Source organism: Desmodus rotundus, chromosome 10 (genome assembly GCF_022682495.2).
Source record: "Desmodus rotundus isolate HL8 chromosome 10, HLdesRot8A.1, whole genome shotgun sequence".
In the NCBI taxonomy this organism is placed as follows: Eukaryota; Metazoa; Chordata; class Mammalia; order Chiroptera; family Phyllostomidae; genus Desmodus; species Desmodus rotundus.
The window spans coordinates 68,163,943-68,190,212 of NC_071396.1; positions in this window are offsets into that span (position 1 = coordinate 68,163,943).

Sequence of the window (26,270 nt, forward strand, 5' to 3'; positions counted from 1 at the left end):
TGGACATGACCGGGACTCTAAATTTAGATCCCATTCTATAAATTACACACATCAAGATGTATTTTTTTTTTGCCCCACAAAGTTCTGTTAATGAAAATGAATTGCTTTGAAACTCATTTTTCTGGGTGTTTATATCCAAAAGTCTGTAGCTAACCATGGATTAGTTATTATATTTGTATTTCTGCTTGAAAACCCAAAACAATGTTGAATGTTTCACTTCCTAGTTTTAAGCTTGGTCTTCTCTTCATGCATTTTATTGACTGCGAAAAAAAAAAATAGTGGGTTAATATTAAATGTTAACCAACTCTATATGGCTTATATTTTTAGATTTAATTTGCCTCTAACCTGTTAGGTACATGCAATTAAATTATGAATAAATATTACTAATACATGCTCATATTCAATGACTAGCAGAATCTAAAAGAAATTATTTCTTCTCTGTTAAGCCTTTTGCATTAAATGATCAAATTTTATTGATTTTACTTCTCTGTGCAATTTGTGGCTTCATATAATTTTAGTCATTGGGTCTTTTCAGTTAAACTTTCAAAGTCTTCTGGGAATCCTTTCTCTTTTGTTGCACATTAACTTAGAAGTATGCAGAATAATTTTCCACTTGGACGAATGAAGCAATTAAGGAAGAATGTCACCAATCTCCACTAAGCTTTGTTCACACTTGAAACAAATTTTGAAAAGAAAAATTGAATATGCTTTTTTCTTGGTATTTTATAATTTTTTCCCAATTTATTAGTGGCAGTTACTTAACTATACAAATATTTCTCATGAAAATCTAATGAAAATATTTTGGTGTTACCAATAGTATATCAATATTTGCTGTTCTTTTAATAAATCCTTATGATTACATTTTAATAAGTTAATATGAATTGTTGTTCTGAGATAATTAAATTCATTTCTATCTGTGTCTTTTTAGATTTTAGACAATTTAAGTAAATGCATGATTTTATAAAGCCTTTCTGTTACAAAAATAATTGACATAGTGTTTAACTTATTTCTAACTGACAATTAGAATTTTCACTTACAGTTTTTTATTCTACTTGTGAAAATCTGGAGTAAAGTGTGGTTTAAACCTGAATTTGTGCTGATTTAATGGGGTTTCTAATTTAGCTGGTATAAACAGTTATAACCCTGTAATTGCACTAGGGGGAGCTGTTAGTCCTTCATTACTCGGTGAACCAGCAATTGTTTCTGCGCATCTGTTCAGCCACTTTCTGATTAGGAGTGTTTCATTATCACTTCATGCTTGCCACAGTTATGAAAGTACTCCCTAATCACTCCGAGAGCAGAAAAGAAGCTATGAGAGAGAATCAGATACCTTGTAAATCTAAAGAAAGTTCAGCTGGTTTCACGTTCATCATCAAATGTGAAGCACTACTCTAATACAGAAAGTGAAATTACAAAAATTGCATACAAGAAACATGTTTCATTAAAGTTGAAAGGGATAGTAGGTCAAAAGTTATATGCTAAGTGGTCTGAAACCTGCTTATTAAAGAACAAATGGCAATAAAAATATTGTCAATTAACCAGTGTTTTTTTTTAACTTGTTTTTCTCTTTCAATCCAATTTAAAGAAACAGGATATTCCTAGCCCTCACAGCCTGAGGGTACAAAAAAAGGTCATAGATCCCTGAGAATTTTTATTAGCTTGCTAAACCCATTTTGTCACTGCAGAACCTCGGTGCCATGCAGAAGTCCTCCCCCGTTCTGGACTCTCTGAGGGCCCCAGGGAGCATCTCCAGTTGGGGAAAAGTCTCCCTCTCTCACCGCTTTGTCTTTTACAGGGGTCCACGTGGTTCCAGAATCAGAGAGCAAATTCTCTGAGATGGCAACAAGCCCTTCCTCCCCAACACGTAAACCTGCGGCAGAGGCCTAGGTAGGTCAGGCTGAGCAAGCGGTCCTGAGGTCTCCCAGAGGCCATGGTGAGCTTGTCATGCATACCTTCCCATCTCGAATCATATGTGCTCTCAGGGGCCCTGCTGTTCCTCTTGCAAGTCTATTTTTATCCACCTCCTTTCCTCAACCACATTGCCAGGCTTATCCATAGGTACCGTAAAGCTCTACATAGAGGTAAGGAAAATAACACTGAAAAATATTAGGCTAATGGATTTCTCATTTCTTTTCCCTATATGCAATTTTGCCATTTTGGAAGGGAAGAAGGGAAATCAGAAAGGAAATGAAGAAGATGCCCATCCAGAAAGGAAAAGGAAGTAGACAATCGGGGCTACTAGCCCCTGGGGATTGAACAAAAAACAGAAGAGAGCAAAGGGAAAGTAGCAGAAAAGGGTACTAACTATGATGGGTTGAATTGTGTTCTCTCCACACACCCAAATATCCTATGTTGGAGTTCTGACCCTTATATCTCGGAATGCTACTATTTTTGGAGAAGGGCCCTTAAACAACTGTAATAGCATAATCAATAAATATATTAAAAAAAAAAAAAAAGAAAAGTTACAAAGCAAAAAAAAAAAAAAAACCATAAAGCCTGCACAAGAGAATAAGGCACAGTGCTTCCTGAACAAATGGTAATTGCTTATGCTTTTAAAATGGAATAATAGTAATAAATAATACATTATTATCAAAAAAAAAAAAAAAAAAAAAAAAAAAGATACAATGAGATCATATGGGTGGGCCCTAATCCTGTTTGACTAGTGTTCCTATAGGAAGTGTTTCATACAGACACACAGAGCGAAGACCAGATGAAGACACAGGGGAAGATGGCCCTCCGCAAGCCGAGGAGAGAGGCCTTAAAAGAAACCACCCCTGCTGACACCTTGCTCTTCAACTTCCAGTCTCCAGAGTTGCGAGAAAATATACTACTGTACCCTAAGCCGCCAGGCTGTGGTATTCTGTCAGGGCAGCCCTCAGACGGCAATATAGGCCCTGACCTCCCTCTCTGGCTGACATTTTGGAGGAGGGTTGACGTGTGAGTAGGTTGAAGGGGCACTGAGAGTAGGTCCTTTGTCCTACTTCCCATGCAGGGTTCTGGGCAGAGAATTCTTGGGTATCCTTGATCCCACATGGGTGTCCCATTTGTGTGCAGTGAGTACTAAAGCTGTGCATGAAAGAATAAGTGACTAGAGGGTCACACACTTATGTGGGCCTTGTGGAGGGCATAGGTGGCAGTCATATGACAGAGGACACCCTAGGGTGGGCTCCCAGGAGGGAGAAGCCTGGACTCTGTAGGGCAAGGCCCCAGAGCGGCAGCTGAGAGGCCGTGGAGGACCCCCATGCAGCCCTGAGAGCTGAATAAACACCCCTCGTCCAGATGTCATTCTGGGAAAGGAAGTGAGATGTGGGCTGTGGAATCCAAAGAAATGTACCTTCTCCTGAGAGGAGACAGAGAGCAACTGAAAAACCATTGTTTAGCAAAGGTAGCTCTGCCTTCTACCTGGGTTCTGGGGAATCAAGTGTACAACCTTCCAACACAGGTGACATGAGGGTAGCTCATGGAGCATGGGAATTACACGTAGCTGACCACAATCTTTCCTGCTGTACATACAAGGCAGTCCCATGTGCCGTGTTGGCACTGGGCACTAGAATGTCACTATTACTGCGTGATTACCTGTCCTTAGTGAAATGTCCCTATTTGTACTTTTCTTTCATTTGTGTCTCTTCTTCTTTTCTTCCTGTTATCAAATTCCAGCTCCCCCAAGATGTCACCCATACCATCTGCTGATAAGCAGGCAAAGCCGTGTTTATTCTTGCAGTGCTAAGGGAGGAGGCCAACCCCAGGATCCTTGCTGAGGTTTTGGAGTCTGGTGGAAGGGGCCTTGATTAGGACAGTGTAAGCGCAACAGTGTGACCGTGCAGGGGTGCTGGGTGCAGCTCGGCAATGGTTTTGAGGCAGGGCCAAAAAAGTCTTGGGGTGTAAAAGATCTTTGATGCTTTCTATTGGAAGGCTGATGGGTCTTTCAGTAACATTTTGGAAATAGAAAGTAATTTGCAACTTTCTGGGCAATCTCACCTCCAGGAAAACAGTGGAGTAGTGAAGTCACGCTAATGCAGCCAGAGAGCTGTGGATGCCGACGTTCAGGCTCTCCAGCTGGAAGAGCCTGGTGGGGAGGGCGCCCTGCGCCAACAAGGCAGTGTGGGTCTGAGCATGCACACTGGCTCTAGATCCTGGAAGGGATTTAGGGCAAGTTACCTAACCTCAAGCCGTGGGAGATAGCAAGTTCTTGCTGTTCGTATTGTCAGAATCTTTCCTCAGCCCTCAAAGACCTTCAGAGTTCATAGAGAAATCAGATAAACCCACAAAGAGGTGTAAGAGGAGGTCCCATAGGAAAAGCCAAAGCTGGGAGTAGAGTTTTCTAGAAGCTCTGGGAAGCCACAACCCAATGAGCTGAGCTTTAAGGAAAGCGGGCAGGGTGGGCCATGGGGACGTCCTTTCATATGAGGTGACTGGCGTTTCCTCACTGCCACCTCCACCCTTCCCTTTTTCGGCAATGGCCTGCCACTTCAGCCTGGATGCTGCCTCTGATGGACACATATTTCCAGCCCCTGCTTCAGCAGATATGGAGCTGAGAGTACCCGGCTTACGTCCCAGCAGGTCTTGACAACACAACTGACAATGTGTGACCTTGGGCAAGCGAGTCACTTAACAACCAGCCTCACATTTCTCACCTGTGCTATCTATTCTCCATTCTTCATGAGTGGCTACTGAGATAGAAGGATGCAATTATATAGTCAGTTCCAAGTTCTCTGCTAATGAGAGCACCCTTTTGGGGCTCCACCTGCATTTTCTAATCTGTTCTCCTCATCACTACACCCCTTTACCTCTTTCCTTTCCTCTGCTAGTCCCTTCTTCCCCTCCGACGCCCACTCAGTCCTGCTAGTGCCTCTGTTTACCCCATCTGTGTATCTCTGACTTCTTTTTAGGGTAAAATCTTTATTTCAGGCCTGCATGTGCCTAGTTTCAATTGACTGCACTTACCACACGCTACAAAAACTCCGGGGGATCATGGAAAGATCTTGTCTATACAGCAGAACCTTAGGGTCAAACCCCGGCCCATCCGCTTACTAGCTGAGTAAATCGAAGCAAATCATTTAACATCATTGTATCTGTTTCCAAATCTTTAAAATGAGCGTAGTAAAAACAATTGTTTTCTTTAAGTGAGCATAATGTAAGTCATGTAGATAGATATTTTTCAAAATATCCAGAACAGATAAATAAATGCTTTCTTCACCTCCAGAGGTCTTCTGGGACAATGGGAACCACCTGAGGATGACCCAGTGCTCCTTCCCCTCCGCTCCTTTTACAGAAAGGTGAGTCCGAGGCTGCAGACCACAGGGTTAGGGTCAGGCCGTCTGGCTCCACCTCTAGGGCAGGGACTAGGGCGAGGAGAGCGAGGCACTCCACTTGGGCACAAAATTTAAGAAGGCATCAAGTAACTCAGTAATCAATAGATAATACTACTGCAGTGTTTTAAAAAAATTTTATTAGCAAACTATGGCAGACCTACTCTTTGTGTTTTACAGTAATGTTTTGTTTCAGAGCTGGGCTTAGGGTGAGGTGAGTGAGGTCAGGTTGTGGAAGTCCACGGTCAGATCTTGTCATTATCTAAAAGATTAATTTGTGTTCATCATAAAGCTTTATGTTAATTTTGATTTTTAAAATGTTGCATGAGGACATTTTTCTTGATTATTAAGTGTTTTGGTTTTCCCTTCGCTTCGCACCAGGGTCTGCTTCCTTGTGTGTCCAGTGGGGAGGTAATAACAGCACCTGCCCGTGGGGTTATTGTAAGACTCGAGCGAGTTGGTGAGTGGAAAGGATTTATGTGACCGACTGTATGACAACAGTCGTTACTGTTATTACCGTCTCCTGAAGCATCATGCATAGACGTGGGCTTTTCCCGCTCCCTTGCATCATCCCTCTCATACTCTCTTTCACTGACCTACTCAATTAACATGCCATCAGCGTCTAATCTAAAAGGCAAACCATTGGGTGCAGTAAAGGATTAAAAACTGTGCACAGCATAGTCTTACACATTCGGAACCCAGTTCATTGCTCTGTCAGGCGGCTTTAAGCTGCCAACAGAACACCTGACTAAAATATTACTTAGGAAGCAGAGCTGTGTTTTTTTACAGCACAGGAAGTGTAAAGGCAGGGGATGCAGAGCTGTCTAGCCCAGGAGGCCAGTAGCAGTGGGCTGGGCGCAGGGCCTGTGTGCATCCCTTGGCCGGATCTTCGGAGCTGCAGCGGACAGCGTTCAAAGAGGGAGGAGGGAAGGGGTGTGTGTACGCACCTGTGTGTTGTGTGATGTGTGTATGTCTAATCTGTATGGTGTGTATTGTGGTGTGCTCTTGTGTGTTGTTTGTGGTCCGTGTGGCACGTGTAGCATGTGAATATGTGTGGTATGTATGTGGTCTGTGCACACGTGTGTGTTATATGTATTGCGATCAAGGAGGCACATATTGTATGGTTGTGTAGATATCCGTGCGTGCTTGTGTGTTTTGTGTTCTGTGTGGACATGTATGTGTGTTGCATGTGTGCACTGAGGGTGGGGTAGATTACCTTCCCCTCCGAGTCTCCTGATTCGAGAATACTATTGCTACCCAGGGAGCCTTTCCCACCCAGCCCTGCCACTTTCCTGCTCACCACCGTGATCCTTTGCCAGAGCGGCGGCCGAGCCCCTGCTCCCCAGTCACGGGGTTGCGTGACTGGCTCAGACCCGGCACAGGGTTGGGGGGCCCCTTTGCTGAGACTCTGTCTCTTCCCGACCTGTGCTGCCTAGCCATTCTGCTGCTTGGAGGAAGGGGGAAGGGCTCTGGGCAGGAGATCAGCAGCTCCTCCTGCCCTGAGAAATAGGTCTCTCCTGTGGATTTTCGTAACCTTCCAAAAATGTATTCGTAGTGGCATTTTAAGGAAGGATTGCTTAAAGCAAGAGACAATTCATTTGTTCCGCATTCTTGGCTTAACTGAAGGCTATCACCAGTGTCTCAGCTCCGTCTGCAGGAAACTCAGGCCCCAGGGTCTGCAGCCCCGTCTGATAAGAAAGGAAGGGTGAGGCCTGACGTGGGGCGAGCCCGGAGGATCTGTGTCTTCCCTCTCACTGCCTGGCCTTCTCTTTTACTGGGGGGACCCTGGTCAATAAAATTATCTAGGGTGCAGGTGTACAGCTCTCTAACACCTCATCTGTAGGTTGTTTTGTGTGCTCACCACCCCATCTCCCAGCCTTCTTTAAGGCGGCACTTGCAAACCATGGAAGGCGCTGGTGAGCACTCTCTGAGGAAGGAGGATGGAAAGAGACCTCCCAGCTGGAGGAGCCCTGGGAGGCACAGTGTGTGGTGTGGCCAGGGTGGGGCGGGGCGGGGAGCTGCAGGCTGGCTGAGGAGAGGGCGCACAGGGACCTGAGGTGGGCTTGCAGGGCACGTTTGTTGTACGATTTAGAGATTCTCAGTTTGGCTGTAGGAAATATAGATGAATATGTAATGGAATATGGAAGCACGTTGCTTAGGAGGCGTAGGTGTAGATAAAGCATGCAGTCTGTATGCTGAGCAGAGAGGGGAGGGCAGGAGGACCAAGTGGCCTGCACACGTGGAGGCTGCATATACTCTAAGGAGTCCACGCGGTACTCAGGAGGTGTGACGCACAGACTAGTAAACTCCGCCTCCGCAAGCCCTCTGGCAAGCACAGTCCCGGGTGTCTCTCTGCAACAAGTGCCTGTTGGCTCCCCTACTCAGCTCTGCCCCCCAGAACCACAGAAGCTTTGGAAAGGCCTTGGTGGGCGGTGGGAGTGGAGGGGCAGGACTCGGTGACTGGCTCTCCACTTTCCCTCTTTCTCCCTGTTCCTTGTCCTGAGTTTTGAACCGGCGTGTTTAAACATCTTCATGTAGCTGGTGAGCCTTTCCATTCCTTGGTCTCTGTGACAGCTACCTGGTGATGAACTTGGAGTCATTTGCCACAGGGAAGGGGTTTTCACTTGACTGAGCAGGATGACCTTGACTGGGGACCTTTGTTGTTTCGGGGGTGCCTGAGCACAGGCCATCAGAAAGGCCAAAGGAAGCTGAAATACAGCAACAGATTTTGAAACAAAATATATTTTCTTCCTCCTCTCCCCTTGCAGTCAACATTATGAATCTTTGCTGTGGGCTTTGCTTTCCTGCTCCTCCTCCTGTTCATCTGGTGGTGTGTGGTGAGGTGGGGAGGGTGGACCGAAATAAATTTCAGCCTAACAGCCCCAGGTCTCCTCCTCTATTATCCGAAAACAAACAATAAAAACTTGTAACATAAATATGAATAACATTGGCAGATGAATTAGTTCAATTGGGATTTTTTTGCACCACAAACACGTGATAATCACGAAGTTATTTCATTTCTTTTCCCTATTTTCTCCCATCCCATCCATCACGGAGAGCTTTCGTCTATGCAGAAACTTGAACTTTACAAATCACTGCCATACAACTGCTACCCTGTCTGGGTTTCAAAACTTCCCTATCACACAGGAGATCAGTATGCTGTTGTCCCTGAACTCCTAATAAAAGTGTCTCTAAACTGTGGAGGGATTTGAGGGATTTGTAACATATCATGGGAGACAGTACCAGCTCAGAAATTCAGATCCAGGCTGCGAACTCCCTGTGCGTGGCCTGAATAGATTTTTGTACTTCTCATTCCTCCCATCTGCAGTAATGATACACACATACGTGCATGTGTACGTGCCTATACAAATACCTGAAATTTAAAGAGACAGAGCCCCGGAGTCCAGGAGCCGGTCCTCGTCAACGGGGGGCCGTGCAGAGGATTCTTGTCACAGCCTCCCGTGAGGGAAGCTTTATGTGTTCTTGCGCAATTGGCTCACCGAGGTTTTACCTGCAACTCCCAGTTACTGGAAACACCGGGGGTGAGGGGCAAAGTATCTCCACTGAGCAAACGCACCCAGAAGCGACGTTCTGCAGGACCCCTGGCAGGGCCTGTCTCTATTCCAGATTAAAGGAGACCTCGGAAACATACGAACCGCAAAACGAGCGTGCTCAGATTGGCTCCGGCTCAGGATGAACCGGCGAGGAAGGACGTTTGGGGACTACTCAGGAAATGTGAATATAGAATGGGCGATGGACGGGATGAAAATCCGTTCACTGTAAAAAGCAGGTCACAGACTGGCATGGACAGAACCACCTGATTTGGGTAAAATACCTGTGTCTGTGGAAAGGATATGCACTAAAGGGTTAACAGCAGAAACCTGTTAAATCAGTATGAACTTGGTGTTTTATTTCATCTCTGCTTATCTATTTTCTTATTACATATTGATGTGTTTCTAATATCTTTGCAATGGTGGGCAAAAGTAGGTTTACAGTTGTGAGCACATGAAACGGGGTTTAGGTAGCTACTGTAATAGTCGTAACCTGCACACCTTTTTCCGTACCAACAACTGTTGACCTACTTGTGCCCACCCCTGTATATGTGCTTTTGTAACAGTAAAAAGTTATTTTACAGGGGGATGTTAAGAACAGTATGGGAAGTGAAGAAGCCAAAGACCTTATATGCGTGACCGGTGTACATGAGCTAAGGGGGCGGATTACTGGAGGGAGCGGGGTACCGGGTGGAGGGAAGCAAAGGGGGAAAAATTGGGATAATTGTCATAACATGATCAATAAAATATATTTTTTAAAGTTACCCTATTTTAAAAGAAAACTAAAATAATTTTCCTTAAGAAAAAGAGGGAGACTTTAGTGCCCATGCACTCACCCCTCGCACTGATGCCAACCTTGGGGACCCCAGCCCCCCTCCCTGCCCCCATATTGCAGAACTCACGCAGGTTGCTGTCCACATCCCCAAGTCCAAAACTACCTCCCGCGGCCTCCTGCAGGGCCGCCCTCCTCCAGGTGTCAGTTGCAAGTGGTATGATGAGTGCCTTGAGGGTCTCTATCGTGTCGCCATATTATTTTTGAATCCCAGGGTAAATCTCTAGTGGTAAAAACTCAGCATGTGCACACGTGCACACACACACACACACACACAATCTGCTCTCAGTGGCCCTGAGAGGTAAACTGCCAGGGACCCTCTGGAATTCCTGGGCCCCACACACCTCAGCCACCCTCCGGTTTGAGGTGAATGGTGGGATGCATATCTCACGTGAGCTGAAATGACTTCTAAGAGCTCCTCCCCTCCCGACCAGAGCGTCAGAAAGTCAGCCCCTGACTAGGAACATTATGACGCCATCTGCTGAATCAAACGCTCTGCACAGAACCTACCCGGGTTCCAAAAGACACCACTGTTTAAAACAATGCAATATTCCAAAGCGCAACGTGGATTGCTCTCTTCCCCAAAGCATTCTGAGCCTGAGAAATACTCAGCTGATGCTTGAATTTCCTCCTGAAAGCTTACATGCCTCTTCCCTCCCCACCCACAAGAGGCTTCTCCAGAGGGATGGCTTATTCTCTTCAGCAAAACTAGAGGCTTAAAAACCAGGCACTGTCTTCACAGAGGAATTTCCAGATTCCTCCAGCCCCATCTCAGCATAGAATCAGCAAGGGAGTCCTCACTGCTTAGAGCAAATCTCGGCTTTAGGAGCCTGGGCAGTGGGAGGCGGGGCTCACCCCCATCACTGGGGCCACAGTGCCATGGTGTCTTCATTCATAGAAAAGTGATGATATTAGGTCAGGTCGTAAGATATTCGTGAAGGTTAAATTAGTTAATATGTGCCCAGTGCTTAGACTAGTGCCTTCCCACCCTGGCACAGAGCAAGCCCTTGATAAACGTCAGCCCTCATTATGGGCAGTAGGGGAGGGCTACACTCTGTCCGCGGGGCAAAAAGTAGGACAGACATGTAGAAAGTAGCCAAAAAGAGTAAGTCTCCTAATTTCCTCTCTCTGGGAATCTTAGAAAACAAAGAAAGGAATCATTGCCTTCCACCCACCACCCATGCCCGCCTTCTGGCGGATAGTTTCAGAAAAGCGTGTACAGGAGAGCAGCAACAGTCGTAATCTGAGGTAGGTATGGCTGTGGCAGCAGCTGCAGACAGGAATCCAGGTGGTCAGCCCAGAGGCCCCGGCAGGGAGTGCTGAGTGGCCTCCCACAGGTCTGGCAGCAAAGCAAGGGTGCCTCCTGAGGGCCTGGAGGAGAAGGAGCCTACACGCCCTGCAGGTGGAGAGAGGCCACGCTTGTGGTGTGTGGAGGCTGAAGACACCAGGAGGCTGAGGCATCTCCCAAGCTCAAGGAGACGAGCTACGTGGGCTTCAGAAAGCCCCAGGGCCTGCATCCTCAGAAACCCAAGGACCCTCCCCAGGAATAGCTCCTGAAGGGCAGCACCCATGAAGAACCAGCCTGAGGCCAGGGATTCCCCACCAACACCCCATGTCTGTGTCTCCTGAACCCAGATTAGCTCACTTTGCCTTGGTTGAGTCCCCAAAATGCTCACAGCTACCCCGATGCCAGCCAACCGAAAGAAATTTCTGGAAAGGGCAAGCTGGAGTGGACAGATAGGAGGCTCTTGACATTTTGCAGTTAAATATCTTAATTTTGTCACTTGGATATACCATAATGACCCTGTCATTATGCGCTGGGTCCCTCTTGGGCCCCAGAGCAGACCTAAGTGAGAATCCTGAAGTTTCATTGGTCTCCAGGGAAGTCTCCCGCTGCAGGGGGACAAACGCATAAAGAGAAATGAGGAAGACAGGGTGTTTTCTTCCCAGTCACCTCTGCTCAATCTTATTAAACCCAAGACATGGCCTCTGTCTAGAGGAAGGATTAACTCCTTCCTTTGAAAGAGAAACTAGATAGTAAAAAGTCTTATATTTATGAATTTATGCTTGCTTATAAAACTCTCACTATCAAAAATCAGATTTGAGGCAGGCAAGTGCAATAGAATTTATCCTTAAATGTTCCCTTGGAAGTGATGAGTGCAGAACAGGAACGCTGACCTCTGCAACGTGGAAACTTAAATTGTTAATCTAGAGGTTGCCTGTTTCTTTTAGCCTTGATTACCCTTCACTGCTGGTGAGCAGTTTGTTGCTATAGGAATTTCACTTTATGTTACAGTTTTGTATTTTTTTTAACTACTCTGGGATAGCATGTAGAGAATATTTCATTATGGTTTCAGAGCACAATCTTTGGCAAAATAAAGTCACAGCAGGTTAATTAAGAAATTTAGAAAAATTCTTCCATAGACAAGTCTGTGCCCTGAAAGGAAAGGTTGTAATTAAGATAGATTTGATGTCATTAGGATTATTTAAAATGTCAACTTTTCAAAAACTGAAGATAATAAAGTTAGTAGGAAGAAAATGTTCTATGTATATTTAACTCATTTTTGGATGAACTTACCTTGTTGGAAACCAAAAAAAAAAAACAAACCTTTTTTCTCCCCCTGCTGTCTTCACACTTGCATAGTCTGATCTTTATTTCCAAGGCCTGAAAGATGTCCCTAAGATTTCACTGTCACTTTCGAGGATTAAAACAATCTCATTTCTAGACCCGTCATGACTCAAAATGTAAGTCTCTCCTTCCAATCACAACTTCCCATAGCTCAGGCCTGATGTTGGTTTGATAACAACCCAGGCAGCTGGGAGAGGTAAGGTGGAGATGGACAGGTGAATGGAGAGATTTGTGTGACATCATTATCTGGTCCCCATGGCAGTCATCCCACGACAACCCCTCTTATGAGTTCTTCAGGTACACACAAACACACATGCACACACAGCTGGGGACACCTGACAGTGCCCCCTTGCCCCCGGAGGGAGCAGTGATAAGCTTTGACTCAGCCCGTGAGGCAAGGATAGGAGGGCATGGAGAAGGTGCACCCTGAAGGCCAGGCCTGTGTCTAGTAGGAGGCAAGCAGGGGCCTGGGAAAAACACGGTATTGCTCTCCTGGGGCTGCTGTAACTAGGCACCACAGACTGGGGGGCTTACAACAACAGATATGTATTGTCTCAAAGATCTATGGCCCAGAAGTCTAAATCGAGGTGTCAGTAGGGCCTTGGTTCTCTAAAATGTGTAGGGAGCCTTTCCTTGCCTCATGCAGCTTCTGGTGGTGCCCGCAATCGTTGGCTTGCAGCTGAGTAACTCCAGTCTCTGCCTTTCATCACATGGTGTTCTCCCTGCGTGAGCCTGTGTCTCTTTTCTTATGTGAAAATACTTGTCGTGTTGTGTTAGTGACCACCTGCCCCGGCATGACCTCTTCTAACCCTAACTGATTACATCTGCAATGACCTTTCCAAAGAAGGTCACTAAGGTCAAGACTCCTTATATTTTTGTGTGGAGACACAGTTCAACCTATGACAGACCTGGACAACCCTTGCTGGCTCCCATAGCTTGGTGCTTCAGGTACATATATACCAGAAGGGCACTCACAGTCCCTCACTGTCCGTCCTCAGTCCCTTCCAGTCTTGTGTTTGGCCAATCTCCTACTCAGCCTGCACTCCAGCTTCGTGAACTTCTTAGTTCAGCAGCGTCCAGTGGTCTCTGTGGGCTTTCCCCTGCCTCTCCACCCCCTCTGCGGAGTGCTCCCTGCGGAGTTCAGCTCAGTGTCACTCCCTCTGCAACACCTGCCTTCCACCTTCCACCACCAGGAAGAAGGCATCGCCCTGCCCCACTGCATTCTCTTCAGAGCCCTTTACAGCACTCAGTATGGAATACTGAATATGCATTACTGTTTTGGTCCCTTTTTAACTCTCAATCACCCCCTTTGAATTCTGCACTCTCTACATACAGGATTGTTAGGATTGGTGTTCTCCACCAGCTTCCTAAAACCCATTTAACCCCCAGTCTAGTGGAAGTAAAATACTACATTTAACTGGCCAAACAATGCCTGTTCCCAGGAACACTTGAGATGCCAGGAGTACCTCCCTCCACCTGGTAGAGGGGAGGAGTTGAACTCTGGCTTCAGTCTCTGAAGGAGGCTTCCAGCCAGCCTAGGTGTTAGGGGTGGGCCTGGCAGTCAGCCAGGAAAGGTCTACAGCCCTGGGGAAAGAAACCATGCAGATCAAGGGCTCTTGCTATTTCAGGACAACAATAAGGTTGTGAGGAAGAAGTGGGTAAAACTGAAATAAGGGGAAGGAAATTCTAGGCGTCTACTATTGGAGGCGAAGTGGCATTCTTTTGACCTTTTGGCCCTTTTTGGATGAAAACCTTGGACTCGAGGTCCGAATGGTTTTGTGATAGTTGAGCAGGTTCTAAGAGGGCTGCACATTTTCAGGAGATAGTGTTTTTGGTTAGCAATAGACTAATACCAATGATATGGTACACTCACTCTATGATTTCATACAGGAATTCACACTAGTCACATTTAAATACAATGTTTGGAAACTAGTTCTGCAAAGTACAGTTTTATCCCGTGGCATGGATAAGGAGCGCCATCTAGTGGCATACTGGACAAACTGTTCATGGTCAGAAAGTCTGAAGACCCATGTCCTCTTCTATTACTCCTTTTGCGTGTGTTCAATACAATTTAAAAAGAAATAAAAGCATCTAAATTGGAAAGCAGGAAGCAAAACTGTCATTGTTTGCAAATGACATGATAATGTACATAGAAAACCCTATAGACTCCACCAAAAAACTACTCGACCTAATAAATGAATTTGGCCAAACAGCTAGATACAAAGTCAATATTCAGAAATTGAAGGCATTTTTGTACATCAACAATGAAATATCAGAAACGGAAATAAGGAAAAATCCCATTTGCTATAGCAACAAGAAAAATAAAGTACCTAGGAATAAACCTAAACAAAGAAGTAAAAGACCTGTACTCAGAAAACTACACAACACTGAAGAAAGAAATTAAGGAAGACACAAACAAATGGAAGCATGTACCATGCTCATAGATTGGAAGAATTAACATCATCAAAATACCCATATGTCCCAAAACAATTTATAAATTCAATGCAATCCCTATTAAAATACCAATGACATATTTCACAGATATAGAACAAACATTTCAGAAATTTATATGGAGCCATAAATGATCCTGAATAGCTGCAGAAATTCTGAGAAAGAAGAACAAAGTGGGAGGGGTCACAATACCTGACATCAAACTGTATTACAAGTCCATGGTAATCAAAACAGCCTGGTACTGTCATAAGAACAAACACATAGGTCAAAGGAACAGAATAGAGAGCCCAGAAATAAACCCATGTCTCTGTGGTCAATTGATATTTGACAAAAGGGACAGAGGCATAAAGTAGAATAAAAACAGCCTCTTCAACAAATGGCATAGGGATACCTGGACAACTACATGCAAAAAAAATGAAACTCGACCACCAACTTACCCCATACACAAAAATAAATTCAAAATGGATAAAAGACCTAAATATAAGTTACAGCACCATAAAATTTCTAGAGAAGCACACAGGCAGGAAAATCTCAGACATTCCATGCAGCAATATTTTCACTGAAATGTTCCCTAAAGCAAGGGATATAAAGGAAAGAATAAACAAATGGGACTTCATCAAAATAAAAAATTTCTGCACGGCTAAAGAAAAAATCAATAAAATGAAAAAGAAACCAACCATATGGGAAAACATGTTTGCCAATGATACCTCAGACAAGGGCCTGATCTCCAAAATATATAAAGAACTCACACGACTCCACTCCAGGAAGACAAACAACTCAATTAAAAATTGGGCAAAGGACCTGAACAGACACTTCTCCAAGGAGGACATTCAGAGGACCCAGAGACATATGAAAGGATGCTCAGCATCACCAGCCATCAGAGAGATGCAAATTAAAACCACAATGAGATAACACTCCACACTGGTCAGACTGGTCATCATAAACAAATTAACAAACAAGTGCTGGCGAGATTGTGGAGAAAGGGGAACCCTAGTCCACTGTTGGTGGGAATGCAGACTGGTGCAGCCACTGTGGAAACAGTATGGAATTTCCTCAAAAAACTAAAAATGGAACTGCCTTTTGATCTAGCAATTCCACTGCTGGGACTATACCCTAAGAATCCTGAATCACCAACTCAAAGAACCTATGCACCCCAATGTTCATAGCAGCACAATTTACAATAGCCAAGTACTGGAAGCAACCTAAGTGCCCATCAGTAAATGAGTGGATCAAAAACTATGGTACATTTACACAATGGAATACTATGTAGCAGAAAGAAAGAAGCTCCTACCCTTTGTGACAGCGTGGATGGATCTAGAGAGCATTATGCTAAGTGAAATGGAGACTGCTAAGAAAGACAGAGACTCTGGAGGGGCTGTCCCCACACCCACCTGTGGCAGTTAAAAATCCAGAGGGATATGTCAGCTGTGGAGGTCCCCCCTGAGGAGCACAGGTCTCAGACCCACACCAGACCTCCCAACTCAAGATTCCTGTGCCAAAACAAGAAAAGTCCCTATAATTTCTGGCTGTAAAAAACAGTGGATATCATGGCTGAGTGAGACAGTGAGCCCCTAGAGTCCCAGGTGTTCCTCTTAAAGGGCCCACGCACAGTTACTTGCTGATGGACTTATTTGCTCTAAGCTCCAGAGCTGGGGCAGCAGCTCAAAAGTGCCAGGGATATATGAGAAAGAACTGAATTGTCTGGCTTTGGGATGAGGGCTGGAGGGGCAGCTTCTCTCAGACAGAAGTGCCATCATTCTTCTTCTGAGCTACCCCCCCACCACGGAGCCCACAGGTGGGCACCATATCTGAGACTCCATCACCCTGGTTAAATTTGTTCACCCCATACTGATGATTCCCTCACCCCACCCAACTTATAGGCCCAAGCTATTTTTAGTGGCTTTCCCACATGATCATCCTGTCTTGGCTCATGCTTCTGACTTTCCTAAAATCTCTCAAACAAGCAGTGTCTGGTCTCAGCGTGCTCCATATTTCTCACTAAGCAACCCCAAGCCTTGGACTAGAGGCAGTTGGCCTTGGTTCACAGCTTGGCCTCTCCTGGGCACCTCTAAGTCCAGCATAATTAGCAGCCATCTGCAGATCACTCGTGCCAGGTGGCTCTGGGCGGGGCACAGGTGGGGGCTGACCTTGGCCTGAACCCAGTGGACAGGTTCAGGTCATGCCAAAGCACCACCCAACCACTTCCATGTGTGACACACCCAAGAGGCAAACTCATTAGGCACCAGAGCCGTGCTAAAATGATTCCCGCTCCATGGCATAAACCCCCACATAGCAGCTCCTTCCTTGTAAATGCAGTCAGTCCTCACAGCTGATCAGCCTGAGGGTCAACCTCTCCCATTGATGTGCCAACAACAATCTATAACACAAGGTGTACACAGCCCACAAGGGGTGCACTTGGAGTACCCTGCTTGGGTGACTGGGAAGGATGCACCACTGGGCAGCACAGGACACCTACTACATAAGGCCACTCTACCAAGACCAGGAGATCTAAAAGCTCTACCTAAACATAGAAACAAACACAGGGAGGCTGCCAAAATGAGGAGACAAAGAAACATGTCCCAAATGACAGAACAGGACAAAACTTCAGAAAAAGAACTAAATGAAATAGACACAAGTAATCTATCAGATGCAGAATTTAAAACACTAGTTATAAGGGTGCTCAGCAAACTTAGGGTAAGAATAGATCAACCCAATGAGAACTTTAACAAAGAGATAGAAAACATAAAAATGGAGATAGAAAACAAAAAAAAGAACTAGTCAGAAATGAAAAATGCAATAAATAAAATGAATAGTATGCTAGAAGGAGTCATCAGTAGATTAGATGAAGTAGAGAATGAATCAACAATTTGGAAGATAATGTAGCAGAACACATCCTATCAGAACAGCAAAAAGAAAAAAGAATCCAAAAACTGAGAATAGTTCAAGGGGCCTCTGGAACAACTTCAAGCATATTAATAGTTGCATCATGGAGGTGCCAGAAGGAGAAGAGAGAGAGCAAGAATTAAAAACTTATTTTAAAAGGTAATTACAGAAAACTTTCCTAACTTGGCAAAGGAAATAGACATACAAATCCAGTAAGCACAGAGACTTCCAAACAAGATGAATCCAAAGAGGCCCACTCCAAGACACATCATAATTAAAATGCCAAAGAGAGAATCTTGAAAGCAGCAAGAGAAAAGTAGTCAGTTACCTTTAAGGAAGTTCCCATAAGACTGTCAGCTGATAATTCTCAACAGAACCTTTGTTTTGAATTGGCAGTAAATACTCAAAGTGATGAAAACAGGGACCTACAACCAGGATTACTCACTACACCCAGCAAAGCTATCATTTAGAATTGAAGGAGAGATAAGGAGCTTCCTAGACAAGAAAAGGCTAAAGGAGTTTACCACCACTAAACCAATATTACACAAAATGTTAAAGGGTCTTCTTTAAAAAAAAGATGAATAATATAAATAATAAAATGGCAATAAATACAAATTTATCTACAATTAGTTTAAATGCAATCAGATGAAACAATCCCGTCAAAAGACACAGAGCAGCTGAATGAATAAGAAAAAAAGACCCATACATATGTTGTCTACAAGAGATTCATTTCAGATCAAAAAACACACACAGACTGAAAGTAAAGGGATGGGAAAAGATATTTCATGAAAATTTAAAAAACAAAAAAAAGTTGAGTAGCGATACTTATACCAGACAACATAGACTTTAAAACAAAGGTTATAACAGGAGACAAAAAAGAATTCAGAAATTCCATTTCTGGGTATTTATCCAAAGAATCCTGAAATTTTTTACACTAATTCAAAAAGACATATGCATCCATATGTTCATTGTGGCATTATTTACAATAACTAAAAACGTGGAAGCAACCTAAGTACTAATCAATAAACAAATGGATAAAGAAAATGAAATCTTGCCATTTGCCACAACATGTTTGGACTTAAGGGTATGTGCTGAGTGAAATAAGTCAGACAGAGAAATTCAAGTATCATATGATTTCACTTAAATGCAGAATCTAAAGAACAAAATAAACAAGCATAACAGAAACAGACTCGAGATGCAGAATACTTTTTGACAGTTGCCAGAGGAGTGGGAGGTTCAGGGACTGCGTGAAAAAGGGGATGGGATTAGAAGCACAAATTGGCAGTTACAGAATAGTCACAGGGATATAAAGTACAGTATAAGGAATATAGTCAATAATACTGCAATATGTATGGTGTCAGATGGGCACCAGATTTATCAGGGTGATCATGTCATAAGTTATATAAATCTCTGATCACTGGGTTGTACACCTGAAACTAACATAATATTGTACATTAAAAAAAATTTTTAAGTCCTACTTCAACTGGAGTTCAGAAGCTCATGCAGTTTACAGATTTATTGCTACATTCACTAAAAAAGGTTCTTTCTCCTCTCCCTCTTTCCATCCCTCGCTTTCAGAACTGGGATAGCTCTACAATAACACTCTTAGAAGACGAGGAAGCTTCCGAGGCTTGGGCTCCGAAGGAGCTCTGTCTGACCAATGAAGATCACCTGGTGTGTTTCTCTGCCCCCTTGTGCTGTTGGGAGAGGCTCAGACAGAGCACCGCGTTAGTGCCCTGGAGCGCTCTAACTCTCTTCCTGACTAAGGGTCACTCTTGGACATTAATAAATAAAACCGTTCAAATTTCCCAAGCACATTTATGTTACATATCAGATAACCAAGTAATCAGGTTAATAATCCATGTGACACCTTTCTAACCAAGAGTCTTACATTTCAATCAAAACTAAGCCATGGGAACAGGAAGTGTCAACAATGGATTCATCAACATGTTGATTCTTTCTGTTTGACACACAACCCTAAAAAGTCAATAATAAAAAGTGAACGGCCACTTGCTCCCCATCTATCCTGGACACCGGAGAATCGACACTCAGGTGGATCACTCAAATTACATTCTTTCTGAATTTAATGTTACAAGGAAAAATTAACAAACAATCATTAAATATTCAAGTTTATACATCATTATTACATGTTAGGTTGGCTATTCTCCACTTGCTCCTGGCTCATTCCCTGCCTTTCTCTGCATGGCTCCATGCCCCAGGAGGCTGATACCAGGAACCACACCCACCTCCCCGTCTGGCTTGCCTCTGGTGGATTCAGCCATTCAGAGTCACCAGCCAGAGACTAAAGGGTGAGGGGAGAGAAGTTGTGGTATTTCTCCCCTGCTCCCTCCCTTCTTGGTGCCATGTCTCTGGCATTAGCTGTGTCTTCCTGTGACTATACCTCCTTTAAAAAGATGAGTAGGGTTTCAACAGATGGATTTACTAATAAGGGCTTTCCACCCAAAGAAAAATAGGCTGGAAAGGCAAATTGGATTTGGAGAAAAGCAGAAGTTGACTTTAAAAGTACTATATGTGCAGAGGGCACTGGGAAAGGGCATTGAAAGTAGATCAAGTTCGTTGTAGAGGAGCACAGCCTTACTGGAAAGCTTGAACTTGCTTGGTAGGCAATGGAGAGCATTCAGTCAGGACTTTGGTAAGATGAACTTGGTAGTACTTTACAGGAGAGATCGAAAGTGATACCAGAGACAGGCTGTCAAAGAGGTAATTGATGATATCTATCTTGGACAAAAATACTGAAGAGCAAGAAGTTGACAAAAGGAAGAGAGAAAAGTTGGAGAAAGATCCTTGCACAAGTCCTATATGTAGGGATGAGATGATGTAATAGAGCGTGGCAGACACTGCTTTCTGCTACCTTGCAATTATTCATCCTGAAGTTATTACTTAATCAAGGAACTTAGATTTTACCTGGGGTGAAAACATCCCCCACCTAAAAGACTATATTTCCCAGCCTCCCTTGCTTGTAGGTGTGGCCATGTCTGGGCAATGAAATAAAAGTAAAAATGTGGGTGACTTCCTGGAAAGCTAACTTGCCAGGAGCTGAACCTGGGAGTTGGGTCTTTTTTGCTCTTCTCCTGCTCGTTGCTGCAGCCGGAATGCAGACATGCTGGATGGTGCTCTAGCAGCTGTAACTGGGCCATGAGACGACCTTCAAGAAATAAGCCTCAAGGTGAGAGTGAAGGAGCAGAAATATCCTGGGTTCCTGAAGATTTTTTTGAATCTCCAAACCAGTCCTGACCTGGCTCCTCCGCAATCTTCTGTGGAAAAATAAATGCTATGTGTTTAAGCCACAATTATTTTGCTTTTCCTGTTATATGCAGTTGTGATATGAACTGGTATAAGGTTGAACAGAGTAAATGACAGGCAAACAAAGGGAAGCGAAAGGATAAGTTTGTCTACTGCAAAAGAGCAAAGTAGTGAAAGTATGATCCAGGTTGAAAGATAAATAATAAAGAGGGAAATATTTTTGGCATACATTCCACCAAATGTTGGTCACACTGATGTCCTCAAATCCTCCTTTTTGTCCCTTTAAAGTCTAATTGAAATGAATCAGTCTTCACCTCCTGTGTGTATATTAGGAAGTTGGGGCCCTGACACCATTTCTGGAGCTTCTCCTGAAGGGTCCCCTCATGGTCAGCTGGTCACTTCCTGTCCAGAATCACTGTTCTTGAGGAATTCTCAGGTGTCCTGTGTGTCAGACAGCTTCCCTCTGTCTTCATCCTCCTCACCTGGCCACCACCTCTTTTCTTCATTCTGTGAAGTTACTCCAACACAAGGGGGGCACAACAGTCTTTTTCTAATGAAAAGGTCATTTCAGCAGAGTACTATTTTCAAATTTAATAGAACACGTCACTGTTTAATTTCTCCACATTTAATTATGGGAGACTCTCATTCAATTACTCATCTTCTCTTGGCCCTCCCTACTGCCATTCTCTTGGACCCCCTCTCCCCATCAAGACCCTCAGCTCCTGTCTCCCAACTCTTCTGTCTAGTCCTAGACCTCTCAAAACTCATCCACCCAACTTTTCAATTAGGGGAAGATTTAAATTTTGCATTGTTAGTTCAAAAATTGCTCTTCTAATCGTGGAAATTTAGTTTCTGTTGTTGAGACTCTTATCCATCTAGACTACCTCTGCAGCCAAAGGCCCACGGGTGTTTTACAAAACAAAAGGGACTTCTCCATCTTAGCAGCCTTGAGAACTGGCAAAAGCTTTGAAATTCAAATTTTCTTTTTACTTGGGACAGATCAAATACCTGCTTAAACTCTTCTTACCTCTAAATGGAAAGGGTCAGTAGAACATTGTGTGGTTTCAATGGCCAGGGAAGGGTCCAGGGCTCATGATTCCTATTTCTCTTCCTACTACAGGAATGACAAAGCATTAATATCTCTAATTCAACAACCCTTGCACATTAATAAATAATGAATATCTTAATAAATAAGTAGCCAAATAAGCAATTCAAAAAGAAGTGCATATAGACAATACATTTATATGTAATATTTTTATCATTATGTTATCAGAAATGCAAAAATGACTGACATCTGTACATACTTTATATTATTATGTTGACAAAGATAGAAAAGATTAGCAATATTTAGCATTGGTAAAGATGAAGGAAAAGTGGATCTTCATACGTCCTGCTGCGCAGTGCACTTTCTTGTCTTTGCTTATTCCTACTTACCTCCCAGGCCCTCAATTGCTTGCTCAATTGAAAGCTCCAGATGCCACAAGAGTGGCCTCCTCTCAACACCAAAAGAAGCCTTGACCTCCCCTGTGGTGAAGGTCAGACTCTGATATGGCCATCATTGCTTGGTCGCAGTCCTGGAATCCAGGCTGAATCCGACTGGACTGAAGGAGGCTTCTGGCTCTCCCTCCACTTCTGGACTCAGATGATGCGTATTGGACACTGGACACGGGATCTAGCTCCCCTAGCAGCTGCTCCCTACCTATAAAGACAGGGAAGTCAGCACCCCATAGGGGACACATTGAACAACAAAGACAGTTACTGGTAATTTCTCTCCCCCGTAACTGCCAACAAACTATTCCATGGCACTGGGGTTCCACATGATTTGTCCAGAGTTTTCCCCCAGACAAAGCAGTGACTGGCCACAAAGCTGGGAGCGGCGGGGGAATACAGCCCTTTTATTTGCTGCCCTCCCTTTCTCATTTCCTTTTTTCTTTCTCTTTCTTCCCTGAGATAGCACCCCCACCCCCAATAAATAGCATTTAAGTTTTGTCCTAATCTCAGTTTCCTAGGAAACCTAGAAAGATGGTAACATAATATAACCCTTTTTGGAGGACAGTTTGGCAATATGCATCCAATTGTTAAAAATGTATGTACATTTTTATTGTGGTAAAATATGCATAACAAAATTTACCATTCTAACCACTTTTAAGTGTTCAGTTCATTGCCATTGAATGCATTCACAGCACTGTGTAATCATCACCACCATCCACCTGCAGAACTTTCTCATCATCTCAAGTAGAACTCTGCTCATGAAGCAGGAGCTCCCTATGCACCCCTGCCCCTCAGCCCCGGCCACCACCATTCTACTTTCTATCTCTACGATGCTGAGCATGCTAGGGCCCTTATGTAAGTGGAACCATACAGTATTTGTCCTTCTGTGTCTGGCTTATTTCATTTAACATAATGTCTTCCAGGCCCACCCCTGTTGTAGCATGTGTCAGAATTTCCTTCCTTTTTTTTTAAGTGTAAGTATTCCTTTATGGCTAATAGAGTTACTATTTAAAAAAAATTTTATTGAATTCGTCGGGGTGACAATGGTTACTAAAATTATATAGGTTTCAACTGTACACCTCCATAATACATCATCTGTATATTGCATTTTGCATTTAAAAAAACCCCAAAGTCACCATTTATCCCTGCTTTACACTCCTCTACCTCCCCCCAGCCCACCTTTCCTGACAATCACCATATTGTTTGTTGTCTGTTTTTTTCTTTTTTTTTTTTAAATATATTTATTGATTATGCTATTACAGTTGTCCCATTTCCCCCCCCCCACTCCACTCCATCCTGCCCACCCCCCTCCCTCCCACATCCCCCCCCCCATAGTTCATGTCCATGGGTCATACTTATAAGTTCTTTGGCTTCTACATGTCCTACACTATTTTTACCCTCCCCCTGTCTATTTTCCACCTATCATCTATGCTACTTATTCTCTGTACCTTTACCCCCCTCTCCCCCTCCTACTCCCTTATTGACCACCCTCATGTTCTAGTTGTTTGCCTAGTTTGCTCTCGTTTTTGTTTTAGGTGTGGTCGTTAATAACTGTGAGTTTGCTGTCATTTTTACTGTTCCTATTTTTGATCTTCTTTTTCTTAGATAAGTCCCTTTAACATTTCATATAATAAGGGCTTGGTGATGATGAGCCTCTTCAACTTGACCTTATCTGAGAAGCACTTTATCTTCCCTTCCATTCTAAATGATAGCTTTGCTGGATACAGTAATCTTGGATGTAGGTCCTTGCGTTTAATCTTGGGTAATGTAATTATGATGTGCCTTGGTGTGTTCCTCCTTGGGTCCAGCTTCTTTGGGACTCTCTGAGCTTCCTGGACTTCCCGGAAGTCTATTTCCTTTGCCAGATCGGGGAAGTTCTCCATTATTTGTTCAAATAAGTTTTCAATTTTTTGTTCTTCCTCTTCTCCTTCTGGCACCCCTATAATTCAGATGTTGGAACGTTTCAAGGTGTCCTGGAGGTTCCTAAGCCTCTCCTCATTTTTCCAAGTTCTTGTTTCTTCATTCTTTTCTGGTTGGATGTTTGTTTCTTCCTTCTGGTCCACACCATTGATTTGAGTCCCAGTTTCCTTCTCATCACTGTTGGTTCCCTGTACATTTTCCTTTGTTTCTCTTAGCATAGGCTTCATTTTTTCATCTGTTTTTCGAACAGATTCAACCAAATCTGTGAGCATATTGATAACCAGTGCTTTGAACTGTGCATCCGATAGGTTGGCTATCTCTTCGTCGCTTAGTTGTATTTTTTCTGGAGCTTTGAAGTGTTCTGTCATTTGGGCCATTTTTTTTGTTTGTCTTGGCGCTTCTGTTACTTTAAGGGGCGGAGCCCTAGGTGTTCACAGGGGCGGGGTAATGCTGGTGGCTGCGCTGTGATGCTGTACGTGGGGGAGGGGCCGAGTGGGAGCAATGGCGCCCGCCTCACTCTCCTCCGGATTTCAATCTTCCACTCTGATACCCACAATCAAACTGGGCCACTCTGGTGCTGGTTCCCGAGTAAGTGGGCCTGTGCACACTCTAGGCCCCTGTGGGTCTCTCCAACAACCTCTCCTGTGAGGCTGAGAGTCTCTCCTGCTGCCGCCCCAACCCCCACAGGCGTTTTCAATCAGAGGTTTGAGGCTTTATTTCCCTGAGCTAGAGCCCTGGGTTGCGCAGCGGTCTGCTTCGCTGCCCGCCGTTCGTCTGGTTTATCTGTGGGCGAATGTGGTGCCGCAAGGTGCTACCAGCCACTCTGCCTGCCCCACTCTCCGCCACTCTGAGTCCGGCCCTATGGGTTTATCTGTGCAAATGTGGGACCACAGGGTCTGCTAGTGCTCGGACTGCCTGCGCCATTTGTCCCACACTCCGCCAGTCTCAGTCCCCCCACAGCCACGCGAGTCCTCTCCACCCCGGTGCCCGTCTCCGCCCCTCCTACCAGTCTGGATGAATGATTATTTTCTGTTTCCTTGGTGTCAGTCCCCCTTGCTGTTCGATTCTCTGTCAGTTCTGGTTGTGCGAGGAGGCGCAGTGTGTCTACCTACGCCGCCATCTTGGTTCCCCTCCTGTTTTTTTCTTAATACTTTCACCTTTTTAAGGCTGAATAAGGTTCCTTGGTGTGTATAGGCCATAATTTGTCCAGCCACTCATCCATCAGTAGACAATCGGGTTGTTTCCACCTCTTGGCTATTGTAAACAATGCTGTTACAAACATGGGTATTCAAATATCTGTTTGGGTCTCTGCTTTGAATTCTTTTGCAAGGTCTTTCTGGAAAAAGTCCAGCCATTGTTAATATAATGAGAATGCAAGACATAACGGTTTGCAAGACATGGATGTAACCTGACAGCCAAGGAGAGTGGGCTGGAATGCGTGTGTGTGAACAATGACAATTTCACTGTCCTAGTCAGGGGGGCGATAGATGCCATTGAGTGAGCATGTGTACGGTGTGGCTGTTGCATTCAAAATGACTGAGCATGCAGAGCAATGAATCTGCATCAAATTTGCTTTAAGCTTAAGCATTCCTCTGCAGAAACCATTCAGATGATGCAGAAGGCCGCAGCTATGGGCAACTGGTGATTGGCAGCTTCATCATGACAATGTGTCCACTCATGCATCACGAGTCATGCAGAGTTTTCTCTGGTGATTGGTGATGACATCCAATCACCCAGGTGACTCAGCCCCCATATAGCCCAAATTTGGTGCCCTGTGACTTCTGGCTTTTCCCAAAACTAAAGTCACCTTGAAAGGGAAGAGATTTAGGACTATTGATGAGCTTCAGGAAAATATGACAGGCAGCTGATGGCAATTGGGAGAACTGTGTGAGGTCCCAAGGTACCTACTTTGGAGGGGACTGAGGCACCATTGTCCTATG